Source organism: Melospiza georgiana, chromosome 8, assembly GCF_028018845.1.
Source record: "Melospiza georgiana isolate bMelGeo1 chromosome 8, bMelGeo1.pri, whole genome shotgun sequence".
NCBI lineage: Eukaryota > Metazoa > Chordata > Aves > Passeriformes > Passerellidae > Melospiza > Melospiza georgiana.
This window is the reverse complement of record NC_080437.1, coordinates 19163371-19175754: the sequence shown is the minus strand read 5'-3', so window position 1 is coordinate 19175754 and position 12384 is coordinate 19163371. Positions and strand designations below refer to the sequence as shown.

The following is a 12384-nucleotide window of genomic DNA, read 5'->3' as shown; positions in this document are numbered from 1 at the left end:
TGTGGCCTTGCTGCAGAGCTGGCTGAAGCTCTGAGAGTTCCCTTGCCCTGGCTCATGTCTTCCATGAACTTAGCAAGAAAAGGATCTCAGGATGGATGATTTGTTAGTATTAGTCAAGATTTTATTAATAGGACTGTATTAATCCTTGTGAAAATCACAGGAGCTTTTTGGAACTGCCTATTTAGAGAAAACCATGCAGGCACAAGCTCTGGTGCTCCTTCTCCTGTGTGCCCACAGTGTTTTGCTTGGCTCTTGCAGACAGCTCCTCCTCTTGGTCTCCATTCAAGAGTGTATCATTCATGTCATAGCACCAGCACTGAAATGTTTTGGTTTGGCAAGTTCCTCAGTAAAGGGTCACAGGATCCCTCCGGCTTGACTTCCTCAGGTCACCTCTAGCAGGAATTTCTGTTGCACCAGGATGGGACAACAGGGGATAAACACACTTAGCTCTACCCCATCATTAGCAGCTAGGCTGTTATTTGTGGCATGGAGTTCTGCTGAGCTCTCAGACAGCATCAGCAGAGAAGAGAAGTGATAAAAAGGACTTGTGGCTCTGTGGTGGGTTTCTGGACCTTCTGCCTTGCTGCAGTGTACAAAGGTGAAGCCTTTATAGGCATTTGTGCTACTGCTGGGGTGGATGGATCCCTTAGAGCTAGGCTTTCTTCCCGTCCTTGCTCAGAAATCTGTGTTTTAGAGGACCAGCAGTCACTCTTCTGGCCCAGGAAAGGGACTGACAGCTCTGAGGTGGGGACACTGCTCATCCAGCCACAGGGGTATCTCAGTGTCCACATGGCCTGATTGAGCTCTGTTTTGCTCAAGGTGTTCAGATTTCCTTGAACACTTTCTCATCACTGTGTGCTGTTCTCCTGAGCTTGCAGCAGCTGCTGTGAAGGTTGGAGTTTGGAAAATATTAGTCTGGCTATCTTGAAATATTTCATACAAACAAACCCCAGTGGCTGGCAGGGCAGGTTGTCAGTAGCTTCTGTGAAAGGTGAGTTTCAAGCTTTGCCTTGGCCTCACAGTTCAGAAGGGGGCTGTTACCAATGGCAGCAGGTAAACACTGCAAGCCCCAGTGTAGGCAGAGAGGAAGGGGAGGTGCTTTCCAATGGTCTGTTAGTTGCTGCTTTCAGCAATTCCATTCCAGTTTGCCTCTCAGCACGTACTGATTGATGCAGGAAATTCTTAGAGGCTTGGTTTACCAAAGTCCTTGACTAAAAAACCAACATTTTTCCCCTCATGCAGAATTGATCCTTTACTTTAAAGACTTAAAATGTGATCTCATTATTTTCACTGAAAATTTTGTGGCTGCAACAAGGAGTGTAGACTGGATTTTGCTATCACCATCCCCTTGCATACCCCTGGGACTTTACTTAGTAAAAAGCAATGCCTTAGTGGTACTACCCTGTGGTTTGTACATGTAAAGTCCTTTCCTGGGGAACAGGACTAGAAGCAGGCTGCTGTGCAGCCAAAAATGTCACAAACTATGAGCTGCTGGTCCTTTTAGAAGCCAAAACTTCTGGATCCGTTCAAGTTCCCACCCTTGAGTTACGGTGTGACTTTGAACAAGGCAGAGAAGCTGCAGTTTTAAACTGCAGCCTCTGAAATGAGGAGTGTATGGGTTCCTTATTCTGTGCATCCCTTTCAGAGTGATCACTCCTAGTCTGATAGGTTTGTTGAAGCTCAGAAGGTCTGATTACCCTCAAGTTTTGTGTGATTACTTCTAATGCTGACCATGACATCTATGTGCCTTAGTTTTCCTAACAACAAAAATAATCATGAGAACACAGTATTTACCTTCCTTACAGCTGCGAGGTTTAGTGTTCTGCCAGGCATTTGGGACACCAAGCTTATGGATTATTAATGACTAATAATTGTTCTCTAGCTGCTACTTACAGGTGGTCAGCAGCTTGACTGCAGCCCACGGAGAGGGCAGCACCCACCTGTCACGCCACGCTGGCTGCCCACGTGCTGCTGCTATTTGCAGCTTATTCTAATTGCTTCTCTGCCAGACCCAGTAATGGCTTTTAATAGGCTTCCCTGCCTCTTGCTTGGAGATGTGTTGTAATCACCCGTGCAACAACTGGCAGAGCTACAGAGGGGGCTGGAAAAGCAGCCCTGAGCTCCTGCAGACTGTAGTTATCAGTGGCTGCTGCCTGGTCCTGGGGCTTTTCTCCCTTTGCTTTTTACCTTCATAAGCTGCTGAAAAAGTTAAAGAGATGAGGGCATTGCCTGCCACAGTGGGTGATCTCACTTTGTCACTTTCAATGAAAATGTGACACGTTTAGCTCCCATTTTGCTACTTTTTCTTCTTTTTTTTAAAGGACATAGGCATCTCTAAGATTTATTCCTGCTTTAGCAGACATGGCATGGGGGAAAAATCTCCCTTTCTGTGGTGTGGGACCAATGTCCTAATGCACAGTTCCCAGGACATGTTGAGAGCTGCAGCTGGAAACATGTAATCAGTGACTAATGAATTTCCTGTCCTACAAGAAGCCCACATACTGCATTACCCCTCACTTGTGCCAGGACTGTGTTATTTCTGTTGTGGAGGAGGAATTCACAGACTTTGGGGATGGATGCTGCCTGTCTGCACCCAGGTCAGACCAGCAGCCTGTCCATGTCTTTGGCAGCCAGAGGCATGCTCAGGAGCAAGGGGCTCTTGTGAAGGATGAGTGCAAGTCCAGGGCTGGTGTTACTTGGCACGCAACAGGGTGAAGAAGGATTGGCCTCATGGTTAAGGCACTGGCTGTAGCTTGCATAAGTTGCTTCACTTCTGTTCTACTGCAATTGTACAGTGAATGAGTGATGTGAAGAGTAAATTCTAGGAGCTGAGGCCATGTTCCTACTGGTACTATGCGCACTTAGTAGACAGACTCTGTTAGGTAGAAAGGGGACTCTTCTTCTAGTCTTAAAACATATGTGCCACTTTTTTTCTGATATTTATGATAAAGGAATAGCTTCATCAAGTCTGATTCTCAGGGCCTTTTTATAGGAAACATGTCTTTGGGATAAGGCCTGGTGAGTTAATCCCTCATTAACTGCAGCTCTGACATGTCTGCATGGGGGGAACAGGCTCTTGTGTTATCACAGTTTTCCAGGCATCACTTCACTGATGCTCCACAATCCTACAGTGTGTCCAGGGGCCTGACTTGAAGTCTGGAGGCTGCCTTGGGCTTTAGCAGTACTGGTGGCACACCTCTTTTGAGAGGAAAAGTGCACAAATGCACACGCCCTTACTAGGGCAGCATGTACAGATCCACAGTTTGCACATGGACAGGAATGCTGCAGCCAATGTGTTTATTTGTTTCTCAGCAGCACCCTTGGGTCAATGCTGAGCATCATCTGACTGTTTCAGTTGATTTGCTGGGATCTGTGCATCCCTCATTGTCTTTGAGTTGGGTAACACTGCAGAAAGTAACCTCCCCAGCCTTCCTTAGCTCTCAGCTTACATTGCATACTTCTAGTAATTATGCAGAATGTGTAATGCTGTGACCTTCTGATGGTGTTTGAGCTGCAGAAATAAAAAATATTGTGTAAGAGGATGTATTCACACTATTATTCACACTAAAGTTATTGTACAGAATGATAACTAAAATTCAAAATGTATTGCCTTATTACTTTGCTCAGAGGAGCTTTACTTCCAGATGTCTCTGTTCTTGTAGAAATTATTGTGATTCATGTTGTGGTACCAGAAAAAAACCCAAATCACAATCTCCCACTATACAAGTAACAAAAAGTCACTAGACAGCAAGAAGAGCTTAGATCTGCAGGAGAAGAGGTTTTCTGTGCTGTGTCAAGGTGCCAGCACTGAAAATGAACTGTATGAGTCCCATCCCAGAAGAAGATAATCCATGTGAGATAAGCACAGGGAAAGCTGAGAACTGTGGATTTACCATCTGCTTGCTCTAGGTAGCAGTAGAGCCATTTAAGGGCCAGTTACCCAGAGAAGCACTGGTGATAGTTGTGCCTGTTTCCAGACTTTACACAAAGAGGCAGCTTGTCTGAGTTGTGGGCCAGGATCTTACATTTTTGACTGAGGCAAGGCAAAATAATAACCATTTCCACCAGGAATCTCTGAGTTTCCATCATTATTCTATACCTTAGTCAGGTGAATAACATTGTGTACACAATAACCCCAGCTTGCTCTTGAGAGACAGTCAAATAATTCACTGAGGAAAGCATGATGACACTTAATTGCAGTTTGAGCAAGATCAGTTATGGTCCTTTGTGGCCTATTTGCTACTCCCAGCAAGCCACCAATACCTCAAGGCTGAGGCTGTTGCACCCAGCAAATGTTTGTTGCCTTTGTTGCTGTGCTCCAAAGCCCTCCCCATTCTAGGGGATGGACAAATGCAAAGTCCTCTTCCCTGAAAACAACCAAAGGAAAGAGGAAAATCTTTTGCAAAGCAACCACTGTTGTGTTTTTTTTCTTGAACCACATTTTAGTCTGGTCAGCATTCAAGTCTGGAAATGTGTGGTGCTGTGGTTAAAACAGGGGATGTGAGTCACAAGTCCTCAACTTGTAAATACCATTATTTCCCCCTGCATAACCTTGCGTAGATGACATGACCTGACAGTGGCTCTCCTTGCTTCCTCTACTCTGGGACCCTCATCCATAAAAGCTGTCAGGAGAGGGGAAGGCAGTAAAACACATGAGTGCAGGCTTAGGTTAAGATACTTTTCTGAGATTTGAATGGGATTTCGTCTGGTCATACTCTGAGATTCATACTGAATGTAAGGTGTACCTGATAGACCTTGGTTATGTCCGGTGTTACTCTTCTGTTCCCGTTGTCACTTCTGCTTTTTTAGGGCTTAGAATCAACAGGCTTTGTTACGGATCTGCCCTGTGCATTAGCTCAGCCACAGCCTCAGCAAGGTCCAAGACATGTGATGTTTTGTGCATTCCTGCAGGATATCTTGTGACTCTGGCCATTCCTTCAGGAGATGTCTGTAGCCCATTGCTGCATTTCCTAGCAGAGGCAGGGCTGGAAGCAGCATGCAGTTTCCTGCTGAATGGAGTGTGATGCATATTATTTGAATAGCCCTGTCTTCTGTACTGGGGTGGGCTCTTCATGCCTCTTTCCTTGTGTGCCTAAGCTGAAAAAGTGGTATCAGCCATGAGAGAGCTGGATGGTGGGCTTGTGTTCAGCAAAGTCTATTTTGCTGAAGGATACTTGTCCTAGCTTAAAAGTCTGATTTCCCTGGCTGAGCTATTCCTCTCTCAGATTCCTCATTATTATTCCTCATTACTTTCTCCAGAGGTAAATTGGAAGTAGCCCCCCTTGTCTTCAGTGTATTGCTGCACTGGTTTTCAACCTAACTGAACAGACTGCTCCCAGCAGACCCACCCCTTGTTTCAAGTAGTGCTGTGCTCAGCTGGGACTGTGAACTGGGAACAGTGCAAATGTGTGTCTGGGAAAACTGTCAGTACTTGATTGTATTCAACTCTCAGTATTCTGGTAAAAGAAGCTACAGTAGCCTGGGATAGTGCAACTATTAATCTTACTGCAAAACAGCTCCTGTTTTAATTGCCTGGTAGAATTGAACACAGTTTTCCTTATTACTGTCTTTATTTTGATTTTAAACTGTTCCTTTAGATAATCTGTAAATGTTTTTTCATGTTAGTAGAATTAGCTGAAGTTGAAAATATACCCTTGAAAAAGTTTCAATATTTTCAATTTTTGTTTTGAAACACCTTTTCTGTCTGAAACTCAAGGATTATTTGAAATAAACAACACATGTTTCAAGCCTAAATTAAACTTATTTTGACATACTTGTTTTACCTGAAAAATTAAGACTTTTGGTTGCTGTTGATTTTTCCTTAGGCTAGCAAGTGAGCCAAAAGATGAACTTTTATTGCTGCTATTATTTGCAGTGCATGCCATGGATCTGTTTGTCAGTTTGTCCTAGCAACCTACCTCCCTTAGTCCCTGGGGGATCCCTGGATGGGATTGTCACACATTTAGTGTCAAAAGAAGACCTCCTGTGCTCTCTCATCCCTTCCCCACGCCCTAAATCCTATTTTCTCAGCTATTTGGCCCCCACAGCCAGGGTGTCTGAGGGCATACTACACTTGGAAGGATTTTTTTTTTCCTCCCAGCTTATTTACAAACAAGGCTGGTCCCACTTTGCCTCTATGAGAGGGCTCAGGGATCTTGCCAGAGCTTTTTGGGCAGTAATCTCAGCCATGTCTGGGCCAAGACAATGGATTTTGTCCTGAATGTGCCAGCAGCCCAAGGAATAGCTTAGCTGTGTGTCACTGTCCCCATGTGCCCAGCTCCTGGCCCATGTGCAGGGTGTCATTGTTTGGGAGTCAGAGTTTGTGAGGCAGGGATTAACTTCTGTGCTGTGTCTCCTGGGCTGCTCCTGTGAGCCAGTTTGTGGGTGGTTTAGTTTGGTTGCTAAAAGGAGAGAAAGCAGCTATTTACTTATAAGAGGGTTTTTGTGGACTTAGTGAAGGATTCACGCGTGCCTCAGCTGCTTTTAAATATCACTGCCCTTTCCTGGGTCAGGATCTGTATCCTGTTTAAAGCTGGGTTACCTCCCACATACTAAAGCTCAGGCTAATTCCTTTTGCAATGAACAGCACTGTGGGTGAGCCCAGTAGGTCACACCTCTTGGTAGCATCACCTTGCTCATGCTGTGCTGTAAACAGAGTTTGCTGCTGCTGCTGCTGCTGGGATCATCCTTGTGCATTTGCATTTTCATTTTGTGATTCTCAATTTGAGTTTATCTGATGTGCCTGAGGGCATTACTGGGTCCTGACTGTTACAGTGAGTGATTCACAGCCCACAGTGCAGTGATTTCCCTCCCCTGCAATAACTCCATCATAGAAGGGAGGGAGCAGAGGTGACAGGAGCTTCCTTAGGAAGAGGCCTGATAATACACTGGGAAAAGAATGGGTGAATTTATTTTCCTTTTTAAATGCAACACAAAAGGAAATTATTACATTCTCATTGCTCGACACTGGACCTTACCTACAAAAGCATCTTCTCTTCAGCCAACCCCATTTTCTCTTATCTCTTCATAGTTTTGGATTACCATCATTATAGGTGTTAGTCCTGAGTGCCAAATAGCTTCCCAGAAAATTTTTATAAACAAGAGAGGACTTATTAAACTGGAATATATGTATGAGAGTCAGGTTGTTGTGCAAACAAATATTTTAACTTGATGATATTTAATGTTTTGATTTGAACCCTGATAACCTAAAGTGACTTCATATAAAAATTAAAGACAATTTCATAAAATAATTGTTAATGATTAATGAAATAACCACCATATAATTAATTTTGATTATTATAATTTAATAATTTAATAATATAATTAGAAAATAATTACAAATTGCATATTTATTAACCTGGAAATGTGGTCAGTCACCTGACTGGTGATAAGGGAATTTCTGGCACTTCCAATACTTTATTTTTCAACACAAAAATGATATCTGAGTCCCAAATGTAAGAGCAGGAGTTAGTAAAAGTAACTTGTATGTGCCTGAAAACCAGGCAGCCCTGGGTTTTACGTGACAAACTGTTTCAGCAGCTCCCTAATTTCTAGCCTGTCTGCTGGAGGGTAATCAGTGCAATTCCCAGGAAATCCATGAAGGTTTTAATGAGCCATGACATGTTGAGTGCACAGTCAGCGTGAAGCAGTGCAGTGTGAGGAAGCTTTTGGCAAAGGCTGATGCTCATAGATGCTGAGGAGCCAACTGCTAATCCTGACACTTGCCCAGGGAACTCAAATATTGGGAACTCTGTACCACCTTGCTTCATCTCTTTCACTGTACGGGTGTTGTATCCATAATCTACCTCTGATAAATGAGTTTCCCCTACTGGCTGGTTTAGCATATTCTGTGTAGGTGTTTCTGCTACAACACTCTGGTTCTTTATTAGAAGACAGGGTAGTCCCTAATTTTGCCAAAATTCAATTTTCCCAAAAGTCTCTGGTCTTTAATGGTGTCTGTCTCATTGTTTTCTGGGTTTGTGAATCAAAGCCTTCACTTAGCTAAAGTAATTGTGACTTTTTGTTTATGCTCCCTCTTGTGGTTTTGTGAGTAGCATCAAATCTGAATCTGTTCTTTTGAGATTTAGAGCTACATTTTTATACTGAACTATTGAGAGATATTTAGGAAATGAAGCTACATGCTGATGAACCAGGTCCATAGAAATCTGGCAGATTCATCCCACAGACAAACATAGATAACAAAACTGGAGAGAGAGACCAAGGAAATTATATTAATTTTGGATTTCAGCATCCTAAATAATACTTATAGTAAATAACCATTAGTAATTATTAAAATTACTTAAATTTAAATATTATTAAAATACTTAAAATATAATAAAATTATAAAACTATAAAAATATTATAACATAATAATTAATAATTTAATACTTCCTTACTGGGAGCAACTTCATTTTTAATTTGTTAGTCTAGTATTTTGAATGGCCATGCTCAAACTTTAAATAGCTTATTTTATTCCATTCTAAAATGCAAGTATCATATTCTTAAAAGATCAAAGACAAGAAAATTTAGTAAAGTGAAGCTAACTCTTTCAGTCAGATAAACACCTCTTCAAATCCAAATTGCAGCACTTGGACTCTGTAAGCCAAACCAAGAGGGAATGGAAAATCAAGCAAAATTTATAACAGGAAGGATGCCTTTCATTAGGTCAACTAATGTAGCTAAAAATAAGAAACAGGCATACTTTTGTGTACACGAATACTGACATGCACAGAGATGAAACTAGATTTGATTTTTGTTAAACACCAATGCATGTATTAAAATGAAGAGGGAAAAGGGACAGCTACTGGCAGATGGCCTGGATTTTTAAAATTCTTTTTGCTGAAGTATTCCTAGTATCATGGGTGAAGAGACTTCCCCATGGCACTCTTTGAATTGCCTGGATTCTTTAGCAGTCATTTCTGTCAATTGAAAACTTGCTGAGTAGTAGCTAAGGATTTTGGGGAAATGAGTGCTGGGAAATGATGTAGTGAGCACTGTGATGAAGATAGCCCAGCAACATGAGGTGGTGGCTTTCAGGAGGCTCCTCCCTTCCTGCTCCCCTTAAACCACACACAATAACACATCCTAGGTGGTCGAGGAGACTTTGCCTGGAAGTACAAAGTGCCTGAATTGCACATGTGATTGTTACACTGGGATAAAAGCTGGAGTCGGGACGAGGGCAGATCCCACTGCTTCAGTATTTGTACTTTTTGAAAAGCCAATTTGGCAAGCAGCATAACAAGAGCCTAACAAGTGGATGGACATATGGGGAGGCAAGATAATAGTGCATGAGGAAAAGGGTGCAGATGTGAGCTGCAGCAAGGGCGTAGCTCCATATGGCGCCCTGCTGCCCTTCGGTTGGTGCCTGAATGGCCAAGCGCGGCGCGGGGCCCAGCCAGCAGGGCTGGCCCCACACACATCATCTGCCACCAGAGCACAATAACACAGCTTCCACAGCTGGGGTGCCTGGCATCATCCTGGTATTGCTGCACCTTGCAGCTCTGACACCTTCCCTGAAACGCTTGGTGTGTTCCATGCTTCTGGAAAAATATGTACCGTTACTACTAGTAATGTGGTGGTGGCTTCTTGATCCCTGTTAATCCTCTGTGCAGGAAGAGCAGAGATAAGTGTGCAGGGTACTTAATTTCTGTCTGTGTTCCCAGGGTTTAAAAGCCTTTATATGCCTTTGGAAAGGAAATTACTTAATTCTTTCAAGCAGAGAATATTAAAAATCATGTGGTTAGCATGTTTATTTGAGAAACATAGTGGATTTTTTTTTTTAATAAACTAACCCCAGAGGGATGTGCATGTTAGGTAGAAAAACAGAGGCACTCTGTTATAAGGAGACTGTGATGTGTGGAGGGCTTAATTCTTCAACCTAGAAATCCTTTGACAAAATACACTTGATAAGTCCAAACTATCACTTATGATTTATTGTCATTTGTTCTTCCCTTTCCCTTTTCAGCTGTTAATCCTGACACTGGCTTAGAGTTTGGCCCCATTTTATCAATGGCTGCTTGAAGTGCTCAGGAGGATTTGCTCCAGTATTCAGCAGAAGTCTTTGATATATGAGATTGCAGGCTAACACTGATAATCTTTTGTGAGGAAGTGTCACAATACATACATCGATCATCCAGGCCTCTGTCTGTCAGACTCTCCTAACCCAACCGTATTTTTCATGACACAATGCAGCGCATGGCCTTTAAATTACCCATCTGTCTGACAAATCAGTGAGTGTGGCAGAAACTGGCAGCAGTTTGACGTCGCCTATCACTTTAACTGAAGTGAAAGTAATGCAAACAGATTTATGGGATCCCCTTTGATTATAGACTATGAATATATTTGGAATTGATGTTTGTGAGAGAGACACAACAGAGGGGCAGGAAAGGCTTTTAGGCAAAAGCACTAGTGTTGGGTTTGCAGCTTTGCATTTACTATGAGGGAGATTGTTCTGTCCTAAATTTTTCCCTGCCCATACGGTGCATTTCATCTGAGCACCTCTGACCTTTTTTCTGTTTAGTCTTTTTTTTTCTTTCATCCTGACTGATTATTTAGCTGCTCTAAATTCATAACTTTATAAATATCAAAGCTGAGTTTTCTAAAATATTAAATTTTAGAAATTTAATATTTAGCTGTTAAATATATCTGTAACATTCATTGCATGTCAGTAAATACTGCTGAATTTCCAAGTGGACTCTGAATACAGTGGAGCACAGCAGAAAACAAATAGCTGGAAAGGATGGCTGCTTGCTGCAATGCTGGTGAGGACTTGAGTTCCGTGGTGGAATAGAGCAAAGCATTGGCTTGGCTTTTTTGATGCAATGGTTTGTCTTTGCAGAAGTCACCAAGACCTTGGCTTTTGCCTCCATGCAAATGCTCTTGCCCCAGTATAGTATTGCCATGAACCTGGTTCATAACCAAAGTCTGGCGTAGCAAGCCTGGATTTTTAGGGAGAGAATTTTATCCTACTCATTGACACTATTGTTTAAGTGTAGTGGTGAATTGTGATGGTGAAAGCTGGGACAGAGTCCTGCTGAGTGTGTCTCATGTGCAGGCAACAAGATGTCCATTCAAACGACTCGTGTCTGCAGTTGAGCTCTGGAAGCCCAGAGCCATTCAGTCCAAGTAAGTGGTAGGGTGGTACCCTTTGGGTTTTAGTACATTTGTAAAATCATTTTCTGAGCTCTGGAGCTTACACAAGCTTCTTTTGAAACACTGTTTTCCTTTCTTCATAGAAGCCATAGATAAGTGATTCCCCTCTCTCTAAAGAAATAGTTTTCATGAACAAAGGTGCAGACATTGGAAGTCACTCAACAAAACAGTTGAGGTTCTGCTGTGATGGCTTTTGCCTCATTTCCTGAGGAAATTGTGATTTGTGAGTTTGCCACAGAAACTCAGCTCATTCTCAAAACACCTTCAGAGTTTTCTCGTGCCAGGCAGCACTGAGCCAAGAGAATCAGTGACTGATGTGGGTTTTTGTATTCTTGCTGCCACAGCTATTGGTAGTTGGGGATGATCATGATCTACAGCTGCTTTGAGATAAGTTTTCTATATTTGGAATCCTTCCCCAGATTTGCTCAGGGGATGTTGTTATAACCTCAAGCTGAATTTAGTTTGTTGATTCCAGCGTGCAGCCTATCTGAGGTCCCTCACTGAGGTTGCCATGTTGCTTTTGCATTACCTGGGAGCCTCTGGCTGCTTCCCACAGGAGAGGCTAGGTGGTCTTTGGGGTCTCTATCTTTCTTTCTTCCTGTCAGGAACTTGGATAGTGGGAACCTATGCAAAGCTTTATTTTGACTAAAGGAAACCCTGATATATTTGCATTTAGCCCCTACTTGACTAGGGCATCCTCAGTGCTTGCTTTTTTTTCAAATCCAAGCTACTCCTATTTAAACATTTCCACACCCAGTGCTCCCATCAGGTCCTGCCTGTCTGCATCCCACATCCATCCTGAAAACACACTCATTGGAGAGCCCTCTGTGCAAGTCCCACACCTTGTTGGTGTTTCTGCAGTTCCACACTGCAGCACAGAAGACACATGTACTATCCCAGTGTAATGTTCAAAGCACAGACATCAGCCAGGCTAGGATCACTTTGAAAATGAGAGCTATGGATTGTCTTTGCTAATGTTGTTGCTCTGGTATAATCCTGTACGAGTTTTTTCGAGCACAGCTTTGCAGTCAGGAATCCCACCAAGGCAGGCATGATTTGGGTGGAGCTGTCACTTTGGTCATGTTCTGCTCTAGTGGCACAGCAGAGAGCACATGTGAACACAGTTCCAATGTGGTCCCTTTTGGTTTAAGCCAGTGCTAGGCTATTATCTACAGGCAGTAGCTCTGAAAATCAAGTAAAGTACGAACTTTAATACAGCACAGTTTGAATGTA

The 12384-nt window shown here is 42.8% G+C and overlaps 1 protein-coding gene across 1 annotated transcript in view; it reads left to right on the top strand.

Moving 5' to 3' along the window:
• ANTXRL (ANTXR like) overlaps positions 1–12384 on the top strand; it is a 55449-nt gene that overhangs the window by 37793 nt on the left and 5272 nt on the right. The window lies entirely within an intron of this gene.